Source organism: Neofelis nebulosa, chromosome 9 (genome assembly GCF_028018385.1).
Source record: "Neofelis nebulosa isolate mNeoNeb1 chromosome 9, mNeoNeb1.pri, whole genome shotgun sequence".
Lineage (NCBI taxonomy): Eukaryota > Metazoa > Chordata > Mammalia > Carnivora > Felidae > Neofelis > Neofelis nebulosa.
The window spans coordinates 27130136-27143646 of NC_080790.1; the positions used below are offsets into that span (position 1 = coordinate 27130136).

Here is a 13511-nt window from a genome sequence, read left to right on the forward strand (position 1 = left end):
AGAGTAAATTGAAGTTCTCTTCATTTCAAGAGAGGTGGAGAGGGATAGTGATTTCGGGTAGGAAAAGGGTAGATACATACTTGTTGCTTCTCCTGTGGCGGAAAGCAAAACATAGCTGCTGTTAGAAAGGGAGAGTGGAAGCCCCATCAATACATATTTTCTTAAGCCATTAAAACTCCTGAATTAGTATACCTGCCTAGTAATGGAAATGATATATCTGTTTTGAGCATGCTGTTGTCTTGGGTTTAAATTGCGATCTTTTAATGCTGTTTCAGAGTCTTCTGTTGTGGTGGCCACCTGTAAACTTGGCAGCCTTTAGAGCATTGCCAAAAATATCAGGTCACCAAATAAAACATCCTTCTAACCGAAATTGAGATCAAGTATATCTTTGGCTGACGATTTCTAATCCCAGACTTGTCTAAGTCATTGAGAAATTACATGTTATGTTTGTGTGTGTATGTGGGGGGGTATAATAATATAATTATAGGCAATTAAATTGAATTGAGGAAGTGAATGAAATTACTTTTTTTTTTTTTTTTTTGGTCCCATATTATTTCTTTTTCAGGAATCTGGGTTGGAATTAGATAACCATTAGTTTAGTATGTCAGTATCAAACCTGGAGTGGTAATAAGCTTGGAAGGGCAGATTCTGGGATGAGGAAAGACAGACTGTGGTTGCTTGAAGTTGAGCTTTTAGATTGGAAAAGCTCTATACTCTTATTCTCTCTTCTGTTGTGTTCTCAAGGAGAGATCAGATAAGAGATCTAACAAGACAGGTTTTGGAGTACAGAAGCAGTGGCTGAAGTGCAGCTAGAGTAGAAGACAGATCTAAAGAGTTGTCCTCTCCTCTCTTTCATTTTTTGGAAGAAAATGAGCTGTGGGTTACCTCAAGGCTCGACTTGGGTTTGTGATCTTGAGTACTGATTACAGGAGGTGCTAGTCAGGAATCCTTGAGGATCTGCAAGCAGGATGGGGCCTGTCAGGCAGAGGGGGTTCACAGGGGATTGGAGGATGGGTGTAGACTGAGGTTTGGAGCGGTGGGTATTGTGAACTCCAGCTCCAGGGAGTGCTTCCTGGTCACATGTTTAGGAACCAGAGACCTTTACGTGCTGTTAAGGAGCTCACAGTTCAGTAGAAGGCCTGCGCGCATGCGCACACACACACACGCGCGCACACACACACACACACACACACACACACACACACACAGGGTACTATTTCCTTGTGATAAAGATAATGGGAGAGGTTTTGCAGGTGCTCTGGTAGTTGAAAGAAGAATGATTTACCATTTCCTTCTCCATCAAACCTAAACTCTTTGTTAAGACCCTCCATGATAGGGACCTATCCACTACTTGCTCAGCCCTGTTCTTCGCTCTTCTCCGGCTGATGCCTCCCCCACCATGTGGGCCAGTTTCCTCACCTGACCTCTCCCAGGCTCTTTCTCAGCTCCACACTTATTTTCTCTCACCTCCACCTGACAGATCCTCCCTAGAATTGTGGGATGCAATTCATTTTTCTAAGAGCTTCCCAAGAACTCTGATGATAGCCAGCATTTATTCATAACATGCAGTGTTCACAACATGTCAGGTATTCTGCACACATGCTCTTGTGACAGGGGCGATGTTCAAACCGTGATGGTATAGCAGAGACACGGAGCAGTCAGAGCCAGCTGTAGTGTGGGGCAAGGTTGCCTGCTGTCCTGGAGGTTATTCTTTTTAATTTTCAAGATTATTTATTTATTTTCAGAGAGACAGAGACAGCATGAGTGGGGGAGGGGCAGAGAGGGGGAGGGAGGGACGGAGGGAAGAGAGAGAGAGAGAGAGAGAGAGAGAGAGAGAGAGAGAGAGAGAGAGAATATGAATGAGAATCCCAAGCAGGCTCTGCACTGTTGGCTCAGAGTCCGATGTGTGACTTGAATTCACAAATGGTGAGAACATGACCTGAGCCGAAATCAAGAATCAGACGTTTAAATGACTGAGCCACCCAGGTGGCCCTGGAGGTTATTCTTTTAGTGCTGAATTGTCGAGGGGTTACTGGGTAGAGCTGCACTTAGCAGGGGAGGTGAGGGTGCCCAGAACTGTGTCTCTGCCATCTGCTCTATAAGAATATGAGCAGTTTTATGGAGAAAACACTGTACTGGTGGTACCTCCCAGGTGGCTGTCAGGCTGCCTTGCAGCAGCCCCATCATTAACACCCTTTTTGTACAAACTAGGAAAACTAGTTTTTTTTTTATTTATTTATTTATTTATTTATTTATTTATTTATGAAGTTTATTGTCAAATTGGTTTCCATACAACACCCAGTGCTCATCCCAAAAGGTGCCCTCCTCAATACCCATCACCCACCCTCCCCTTCCCCTCACCTCCCATCAACCCTCAGTTTGTTCTCAGTTTTTAAGAGTCTCTTATGCTTTGGCTCTCTCCCACTCTAACCTCTTTTTTTTTTTTTTTTTCTCCCTTCCCCTCCCCCATGGTCTTCTGTCAAGTTTCTCAGGATCCACATAAGAGTGAAAACATATGGTATCTGTCTTTCTCTGTATGGCTTATTTCACTTAGCATCACACTCTCCAGTTCCATCCACGTTGCTACAAAGGGCCATATTTCATTCTTTCTCATTGCCACGTAGTACTCCATTGTGTATATAAACCACAATTTCTTTATCCATTCATCAGTTGATGGACATTTAGGCTTTTTCTACAATTTGGCTATTGTTGAGAGTGCTCCTATAAACATTGGGGTACAAGTACCCCTATGCATCAGTACTCCTGTATCCCTTGGGTAAATTCCTAGCAGTGCTATTGCTGGGTCATAGGGTAGGTCTATTTTTAATTTTTTGAGGAACCTCCACACTGTTTTCCAGAGTGGCTGTACCAGTTTGCATTCCCACCAACAGTGCAAGGGGGTTCCCGTTTCTCCACATCCTCTCCAGCATCTATAGTCTCCTGATTTGTTCATTTTGGCCACTCTGACTGGCGTGAGGTGATATCTGAGTGTGGTTTTGATTTGTATTTCCCTGATGAGCGATGTTGAGCATCTTTTCATGTGCCTGTTGGCCATCTGGATGTCTTCTTTAGAGAAGTGTCTATTCATGTTTTCTGCCCATTTCTTCACTGGATTTTTTGTTTTTTGGGTGTGGAGTTTGGTGAGCTCTTTATAGATTTTGGATTCTAGCCCTTTGTCCGATATGTCATTTGCAAATATCTTTTCCCATTCCATTGGTTGCCTTTTAGTTTTGTTGAATGTAGGAAAACTAGTTTTAGAAACATAGCCTGCCACAGTGACAGCTAGTAAGTGAGAATCAGACCTTGAACACAAACCTGTCTGACCTTAAAAAATGATCATGAGTTTGTGACCACCAGGCCACTTCACACAGCTGGTAGGTTGTCATTTGGAGTCGTGCATTCACCGTTTCCTCTGGATCTAGTCTGATCTAGCTAGATGGCTCTCCGATGATAGCTGGCTGAGGGTCGTTTGGCAAGTGCATGTTTTACTGTGTAAGAAGCCGCCAGACTGTTTTTCACGGCAACCACCCCATTTTGTATTCTTCCCAGTAGTGTGTGAAAGTTCTAATAGCTGTACATCCTTACCAGCACTTAGTAGTGTCAGGTTTTTCTTTGCAATTCTAATGGATGTATAGCAGTAGCTCACTGTGGTTTTATGACAAACTTCGCTGGATTAAAAATGCTGAGGATGTTTTCACATGCTTATTTGCCATCTGTAGATTTCCTTTGAAGTGTCTTTGGTTCTTTTGCCATGTTTTTAATTGGGCTGTTTGCTTTCTTGTTATGACTTCTTTTTTGTTTTTTTTTCCCCCTTTAACAGGACTTCCTTTTCAGGGATTTGTTAATTAGGTTTTTCAGGGCATTTGATATAAACACTTTATAAAGTGCTTCAAAGAAGATGCTCTAGGAGTGGTTGCCAAGGAAAACTAAGATGGACTTTGGTTCCGACGGGGGCAGGAGCAGTGAGGATGTGCTTTCCTCGGTGTGGTTTTGAAACAGGAGGACAGAAAAAAGGGAGAGAGAGGAAAGAGCCAGAATGCACAGGAGGGATTTTGATCCTCGGTCTTAAAAGGCAAACAGGGGTTTGTTTGGCTGCCAGTGGAAGCTGGGAGGGTTAGAAATGCCAAAGGGATGGTTTACTCTGAAAAAAGCGGTTGAACAACAAGAACTGTCCATCCTTTTCTGCCCAGAACTGGGTGAGGCTGAACCAGTGAGAGGTTGCTACCACTGGGCAATGAGGTCACATTATTTTGTAACAGAGTGAGCAAATACTGAATACTTTAAGGAAGGGTAAGAATTTACCCCTAGATAGTGACACTAGGTATGTATTTTCAGCATCTGTACTGGTATGTTAATGGTTTTTTCTTTAAACAAAACTACCCTTTGGCTTATATGTGAACTTCTGGGAAGGAATCTGTGAGGCTGAAGCACTTGTTGCTTGTCACCTGACCTGCAAGCCCTGTGACATTGGAAAAACCAACCAGGTGTCTTGTCCTAGGGTTTCAAGGCCATCAAGGCTTTGGACCTCAGCCCCCAGTGTTGTCTACACATTGTGGTGTGTGTATTTTTGGGGGGAGTGGTGACATGGCTTCTTTGAGGCTCGCGGAAAGCTTATAATTCCCAGTGGCAGTGAATCTCTGTTCCAGAGGGCATGCTTGTTGGCACATTGGCTGTGGGAATGGCATTGCCGACGCTCCTTGTCTCAGCTTGAAAATATTATGGCAGGAAGTCCTGCGTCCGATGATACTAGGTATACATTAAAGTAGTGGGATTGAGCCCAGAGTCTTTTCTGCTCTTGGAGGAGCAGCTTTGATTCCCTTCCTGACATAATTAACCATTGGTCAAGAAAAAACTTTTTTCATGTATTAAAAGTACCCCAGATAATGTGTGTTCCCGATTATGTCATTATAATTATTTATGTATATATGTATGCACATATATATATGTGTATATGTATATGTGTATATATATATATGTGTGTGTATATACATGTATATAAAGCTATACTGTTTATTAGAAAATAAGCCCAGCTACTAGGGTGGGCTGAATTTATGCACTGTACCATGCTGTTTGTTGGAGAAGACAAAACAGGGTAAAACATTGCTGGAAGATAAGGGCCCTTTAAGCAGAACATGAAGCAAGACAGCTGCTCAGGCTGGGGTGGCAGGTGTTGGCTGTGGATGGGTGAGTAGTAGTTGATAGGCCAAAAGGGGAGGAAGTATAAGGAGAAATTGGGCCGAGCATGCTTCACCTGGAGTATTCCTGTCGGGGGGGCGGGTGGAGGGGGGGATAGATGTAAGTGGCGTTGAAAATGCAGCATGGGTGAAATGCTGGTTTGGAAAATGTATCTGGTAGTGGATGGCCAGGTGTGTTGTAGAGCAGGCAAAGGGGTAAAGGTCACGTGATTCTACTGATTCATAGACTTCTGGATTCAATGTATAAATTTTTGCTGCATTTCTTAGAAATAATTTTCTAAATGTTCAGAAGGAAAGGTGTGCTTGGACTTCTTATTAAGTAGGATTGTTAAAGGAAAAAAAACAATTTTCTGTTTTTAAACTACAAGGAGTGAACCCTGAATAAGTTACGGACCGTAGTTACTAGGCACCACTAGGGAGTGGTGGATTCAGAAGGGTGGTAAAGAGAACAAAAAAGCAGTCAGGAATTGAGAAGCAGCTGAGGATTGCAGGTGGTGAGTGGTGTTGGTGGAAAGAGATTGAGCATTTATTCAGCAGAAGGAGGTGTATGACCGTAATTGAACCCATTCCTTAGGGTACAGCCAAGTGCTGGCAGGAAAGACAGAACCAGAACCGTGAAAAGATTTTGCAGTGCAATACCTGTCTTCCAGAATCCTCCTGGAGAAGAACAATATTGTCGGTTCTACGAGTAACTGGGTTAGAAGTAGCTTTGACAGTGAAAATCTTGGCCTGACCCATTGATGTCTGTAGCAGCACTTTCTAAAAGTAAGGCGCTCACACTCCAGACCTGTAGAAGATATTCCACTGGGATGCAAGAAAACAAAGCAGTAGACGTTCTGCTTATATTTACTTCTGTCTAACGGTAGGAACTGTACTTTACATAATAGTCTGTCTGCACATTGCCCTGGTTCCTTCGGTGCATGAAGGTCAGCAGCCCCAGGGCATTTCGAGAGAAGAGCGTGGGTTCTGCTGACAAGGGCGACTGACTCTGTATGGAGGTTTATCTCTACCCGATTAAGTAGATTTCCAGATTACAGCATCTTAAGTAGTCAGAAAATCTTACAGCACATTACAGTGGCATGGGGAGTGATCCTTATAATCTTTGGTACCACAGAAACTAATGGGAGCAGATTACCTAAAGGAGTTGTTGAAGACGGATTAGGAATTGTTCTTGTAAAGGCAGGCATTTTGGCCTTTCAAGTGATACTTGGCTGTCGTATTGCTGCCCCACAGATACTTGAAAAACTAATGCACATAATCTGCTTCCAAAATAGAGATGATAAGTTAATGAATAAGGAAGTAGGTGTTTTCTTTTAACGATCATGTGCTACAGAAAGGACATCTAGAAAATAAGTGTGTGGACACACTTTGATTGCTAAACGATTTTCATTGTGGAAAGTGGTAGCTGTTTTGTCGTGTAAACTCATTCCTTTATACTTGAAAATCTTCAACTAAAATCATGCAAAGGGTTTCAAACTCAGTGAAGATTTTTGTCAAAATGGAACATTTTCCAATTAGTTTGCAAGACCAACTGACTGAAAGGGAAAATGGAAAGTTCCTAATTTTAGTAAAGAAGCCTTTGAATAATTAGTGTAGGAGACTGAAACTGGAGAATTAAGACTTTAAGAATAGTTCTGCTGTTTGGACCCAGGTGTCTATGTGAGGTGTCTTTTTTAAGCTAGACCAGGTAGTGGAGGTAGATATTGAAATACACTGTCCTTAGAGCGTTTCAAAGGTTTGATTCTACCATAAGGTGTTAAACTGAGATTTAAGAAAACAAAACAAAACAAAAAACCAAACGAAACACATTTGGTGGCAGAGTCATTGAAAGAAGAAGTGTTTTTAGTGGAAAAAAAAGGATTAAGAATAACAGAATTAGTTTTGAATTTCTTAATTTCTTCTTTATCTCTGCCTTCTAAATTTATATTTTTGAGTATGTGTTAAATGTGCCTATAAATGCAGTAGGAAGTGTGTATTGGGGGTTGGACTGGAGTTTTTTTTTCCTTCTGGTAGGTATATGATTCTTAATTTTTAAAAAATGTTTATTTTTGAGAGAGAGAGAGAGAGAGAGAGAGAGAGAGAGTGGGGGAGGGGCAGAGAGCGAGGGAGACACAGAATCTGAAGCAGATTCCAGGCTCTGAGCTGTCAGCACAGACCCTGATGCGGGGCTCAAATTTATGAACCATGAGATCATGACCTGAGCTGAAGTCGGATGCTGAGCCAACTGAGCCACCCAGGTGCCCCTGATACGGTACATGATTCTGCAAGTTGGGAGGCCAGTGGTCCACAGAAGGAGACCCGCTGGGATCTTTCTTATGAAATCATCCTGGTCTCTGTGGGATTGGGGGCTGTTTCAGGGATTCGAGTCTCTTGCGCCCTGGAATGGTAGCCTCAGTGGTGGGGGAGGAAGAAGGACTGGCGGCATTCCTGGGGGACTGAGGTGGGGGGGGGGGTCTGTTCATTTGCACTGCCTGAGTTGGGCTGTGGGGAGGGTGTGGTCCTACTGAAGGAGGCAGGACCGTGTCCTGCTGGCGAGGTCCTGGCACCCTGGAGGACGGGAGGAAATGCCTTGCAGAGGCTCTCTGCCTGGCCTGTTTGGGTTTCCATCTCTGGCAGAAACGGTTTTGATCATGAATTCTGTCTTCAGAACAGCACTGTCCAATAGTAATAGAATGTGAGCCACATGTCTAATTTTAAATTTTCTAGTAGTTACACTGAAAGGTAAAACAGATGAAGTTATTCAATAACATTATTTAACTAAAAATACCCAAATACCATTTCATTGTGTAATCAATATAAAATATTAATGAGATTTTTTTTCCTCCCATGCTGAGTTTTAAAAATGACTGTTTGGTTTATACTTACAATGCCTCGGTTGGGATTAACCATGTGTTCAGTGCTCATTAGCCAGTGCTGGTGCAGCTTTAGAACATCGATCAGAAATGTTACAGCAAAGTTAGAAGAAATCTGCACATCATCTAGCTTGTGGGTTTGGAGGCCTGGCTGGCTTCAGGATTTTCTCTTATCCCCCATTTTTTTTTGCAGTAAGGTCTGTGCCCAACATGGGGCTTGAACTCACAACCCTGAGATCAAGAGTTGCATGCTCTACTGACTGAACCAGCCAGACGCCTGTCCTACCTTATCCACCCTCCATTTTTTAACAGTTGGAGTCCTGTATATTTTTAGAGTACACGTAATGGTTAAGGGATTTGAACACTTGTGGATAGCCAGTGTGCAGGTGACTTGTCTGTGGCTTCTGGAATCTCCTATTTTATTCCAGGTCGGGTGGGGAAAGACTGAGATGCTACCTTTTACCTTTTGACAGGGACTCAACGAAGAGAGGTTGTCCTGCATAAAGGTGATGGAGATGATGTCTCTGAACCTATATTGTCACCTGACTGTTGTCCAGGTGATGTCGCAGAGCTTACGTCCTGGAGGGAAGGCCCTAGACTCAGAAAGAAGATTTGGCTTCAGGTTTCTACTTTGTTCCACACCAGCTTTATCATATGGGCAAATCCTTAGGCTTCTTGGTGAGGTTTCCTCAGCTGGAAAGTGAGCGTGGTCATTCGTCATGGTGTGATGGTCAAGTCTGAGTTAAGGATGGGGGAGTGCTGGAAAAAGTGCTGTTAGAAACCGCAAAGCTCTTGGGGCGCCTGGGTGGCTCATTGGTTGAGTGCCCATGACTTCATCTCAGGTCATGATCTCGCAGTTCAAGAGTTCAAGCCCTGAGTCCAGCTCTGGGCTGACAGCTCAGAGCCTGGAGCCTGCTTCGGATTCTATGTCTCCCTCTTTCTCTGTCCCTCCCCTGCTCACACTCTGTCTCTCTCAAAAAATGAATAAACATTAAAAAAAATAAAACAACTTCAAAAACCTTCTGAGAATGGAGAGGCAGTTGGGGGAGCCGTCCCATCCTAACTGTGGTGGTCCTGCCCTCTCTGGGAATTTTCTAGAATGGGCCTGTAAAATAACTGTACCGTTCAGAGCTGGGTGTTGTGATGATTCATTTGCCGGCTAGACTGTGCCCGGGTTTTCAAAGCTTGTGTTGCCAAGTTGTGTGATGTGGGCAAGGCTGTGGTGGGTTTGCAGCCTTGGCCTTGTGCATGGTGTGCAACGGGGCCTGGACAGCGGGTGCCTTGTAATAAAACGGCAGTCGAGGGGCACCTGGGTGGCTCTGGCGTGAAGCATCCAACTCTCGATTTTGGCTCATGGTTTGTCAGATTGAGCCCTGTGTTGGGTTCATGCTGTCGGCGTGGAGCCTACTTGGGATTCTGTTTTTCCTCTCTCTGCCCCTCCCCATGCACGTGCTTAAACTTAAGAAGAAAAAAAAAAAAAGGCAGTTGATTTCTGCTCCCACATCTTGCTCCATCTCTTAGGCTTCCAAAAATCTCAATCCTAGAAAGCTATCAACTCTCCCCAGGAAATGCAGAACCCAAAGAATTGGGCACATATTTTCATTTCCTTTTTAAATGATACAGTCTCTTTTCAAGTTTTACTTGAATATCGATTCATGGTTTGCATAAGCTGTTTGAATTTTAAATGTGTGTGTGAAAAGCTTGGAGTTCCAGTTTTACCCAAGTGATTGTTAGGGGTGCAGCCTGGTCTCACACTTGTGTGACAGGCTGGTGAGGACTTCCTTGTGCTTGTCTGTCAAGAACCATGAAACTTCAGCCAGGAACACGGCAGGTCTCTGGGTGTGCACTAGAGGGCTGTACTATTGGAACTCTGATACATGAGCTCTCCCATTTCAAAATTGACTGATACATGCATGTGTGGTATTTGGGAAGACTTAAGGTGACAAAGCTTTAGTAACGATTCTTTGAAAGAGGTGTTTGCTACTGTTCACTTCTGTGAACTATTTTTAATGTTTGTATCATCTAGCTAAAATTAAACTAGGGTCTTTAAGCATATTTAAACATTGTCTAAGAGTGAATGGGAAAATTTTGGCAAAAATAAGCAACGCCCCCCCCTTATTGAAATCTGGGAGAAATGGGTTTAAAAAACCCCAAATAGCTAATGTCTAATATTATGTGAGAAAGTCAAAAACCTGATTTACCATTTGTCAGACCAGTTAAAAAAAATTTTTTTTTAATATTTATTTTTGAACTGATAAGAACAGGCACTACACTTGATCTTAGCCAAAAGGCCAAAAAGCGATTAATATTTATTTTTGAGAGACAGAGACGGAGCATGAGCTGGGGAGGGGCAGAGAAAGAGAGGGAGACACAGAATCCAGAGCATGCTCCAGGCTCTGAACTGTCAACACAGAGCCCGATGTGGGGCTTGGACTCACCAACCACAAGATCAAGACCTGAGCCAAAGTCAGACACTAACTGACTGAGCCACCCAGGTGCCCCTGTCAAACCAGTTTTTTGACAATAAACTTATGTTGTCTTATGTAGAGCCAAGTTGTAGGACAAAACTGAAATGACATACTAAGGGAAATTAGCTTATTGAGATACTAACAATAAATGTCTTTTTTTCTAAGTGTTATTTTAGAAAACAGCTTTGTTAATGGATTCCATGATTTTTTGGATTGCTTTCACTTTTGAAATTCCAGTCTCCTATTGAATTACTCCTCCTCCTCCATTTTCCCCCTTACCGTTGGGCCAGAAGGACTAGAAGGAGGAAGTGGTACATGGTCTACTTTTTCGAGGATGGGTACAAGAGGCAGATGTCCAGTGGTGATGTCAATGGGCAACCATCTTGGGTAGGATACTCACAAGAGAGCTCAAGCTGTCTTTAATTAGGATTTAATCCTTAATTATCTTTAGGTGAGGCTAAGTTTTGCTGTAATAATCTCAATAACTTGATGTATTTATATCACAGTCTAGTGTGGAACAAATGACTCGCTATGGCAGCTCTTCTCCAATAGTGAATCAAAGGCCCAGTGGATTCCATTTTGTGACTCCTCATCTTGTGGTTCTTCATTTCGAACTCTGAGTTGAGGAGAAAGTAGGAAAGAGCAGGGAGAGGGATGGAGAAAGAGAGCTCTTGGAGATTCACATCCATGCTTTTTTTTTTTTTTTTTGATGCTTTTTTTTTTTTTTTTGAGATCTAATAATATGCCATACAATATTCCTGTGACAGGAAGTTGAGTAGTTCTTTCACTCACATTCTTATGGGGAGAACTTAGTGGTCCTAACCTAAATCTAAGGAAGGCTGGGAAATGGAGTCTCTCTATGGGTCCAGTAAGGAAAAAAACAAAACAAAACAAAACACGGGCAAACATGATACGTTGTCACTGCTCCAGTGAGTTTCTGTGACCTCCCCTTGACTCATGGGAAGCTCACGCTACTTTGGCCCACACTGATGGACAAGCAGGCTGTTTGCCTTATAGCCACCATCTCCATTCTGCCCAGTTGTGTGTTTTCTTCTCTCCTGTTCCAACAGGTGTGGGGGAAGGGGCTCAGATCCCTGAGTGCATTGTGTAAGCAGACACCTGTCTGGGGAACAGTCGCCAATCTCCCTGTGTGGTGGGAAATCCCGAATTCAACAAGAGGTTCAATGGAACTGTCTTTCCTTGTTTGACCTTCAGAAAGACCCAGTTCCCCACAAGACTGTTGACGTGCTTATTCTCTTCTGTATCCTTTTCTCCTCTCCTTTACAGTTTGGGCTTGGAGTTGCAGGTGGGGAAGGTGTGCCTAGTAGATACCTCTTGCATAGGGGAGTGGGGTTTCTTTTATAGAAAATCCTTGCAGAGGATTTTCTTTATAATTCCACAAAATCATAAGTTACCATAGAAATAGGTAACAATTCTGAATCTCTTCAAATGATTTTTCTTCTGGGAACATCTACAAGATGCTAAAATGTTTATTCAGTATATTTCAAAATTCCTTGTATTATTGGTGTATTTTATTTCAGTGAGTTAATAAAGAGTATGAGTCACCCTGTAGTAAATTTGATGCAGGTATTTTGATTTATTAATATTATACAAGCTTTATTTTGGAATAACTTTAGATTTACAGAAAAGTTGCAAGGATAATCTAGGGATTTTGCATATACCTTTCACACTGGTGCTTAAGATGATTTAAGTTCATTTTAATGTACTGATTAAGAGTTTCTCTTAATGTTCATATATTGGACAACCATGTTAAATTTGTCAAAACTAAGAAATTAACATTGGTGAACTGCTGTTAACTAAACTATAGCTTTTATTCTGATTTCACCACTTTTTTCACTAATGTCCTTTTTCTGGTCCAAATCTGGTCCGGGATATTATCACTTGGCACTTGGTTGTCCTGTTTCCTCAATATCCTGTAATATGTTACAGTTTTTCATTTTTCTTTTGTTTTTTCTAAACCTTGACACTTCTGAAAGTATTTTATTGTATGTCATCCAATTTGGGTTTATCAGTGTTTTTTTTCATGATGAGATGGACTTATGGGTTTGGGAGAAAAATACTGCAACGGTGAAGTGCCTTTCTCATCTCTTCAAATGAGGAGGTAGATGATAGAGACCATGGTATCACTGGTGATAATAATATTGACCACTTGCTAAGGTTGTGTCTCCCAGGTTTTGCTACTGGAAAATTATTATTTTCCCATTCCATCCTTTCTTATAAGTCACCAAGTACCATCCACACACAAGAGGTGGGGAATTAAGCTCTACCTCTGGGGCTGTGGCGGGGGGGGGGGGTATCTTTGTATTTTATTTGGAATTCTTTTGCAGTGAATACTTGTCTTGTTTCCCCCATTTAATGATTCAGTCTCTTATTTATATTAGTTTAGCTTGATACTTATTCTTTAGGTTATATGATAATTGTTCAAATTATTCCACCTTTGGCCATTGAGAGCTCTTTCAAGTTGACTGTTGGGTACAAAGAAACCTAGGAATGTTTCCAGTTACTTGGACCTGGATAAATAGGGGCTTCTCCACTTCCTCAGTGGTAACTGTTACATGAGAAGCATGTTATGATCTTTGTAGATCAATAATACCCGTCTATAAGAAAGTATATAGAAACTTGGCAGTGTTTATGAAAGTCATAAGCATTTAGTAATATAATTAGCATTACAAGCTATTTCAGAGACTAATCGCTGCAAAAGACCCTTGATACAAGATTCTTAGGGGCTTAGAGGAAATTAGAAGAAACCACCCTACCTCCTCTGTTTTATAGATGAGAAATGAAAACTTCCAAAGTTTAAGTGATTTGCCTACACAAAGCCAGGACTAAAACTTACTTCCAGGGCCTTATAAAGCTAGTTCTTTCCACTGAATCAAGCAGTTAGTCGTCCTCCTGTTTTTTGTTTTTCAAATATGAATACTCTGGAATATTTTGCAGATATAGAAACATAGTTGCTACGTAATGATAAATAATAC

At 42.1% G+C, this 13511-nt stretch overlaps 1 protein-coding gene and 1 pseudogene across 8 annotated transcripts in view; one reads left to right on the forward strand and one right to left on the reverse strand.

Moving 5' to 3' along the window:
- LTBP1 (latent transforming growth factor beta binding protein 1) overlaps nt 1–13511 on the forward strand; it is a 402356-nt gene that overhangs the window by 74222 nt on the left and 314623 nt on the right. The window lies entirely within an intron of this gene.
- On the reverse strand, nt 10226–10350 carry LOC131486477 (U2 spliceosomal RNA; annotated as a pseudogene).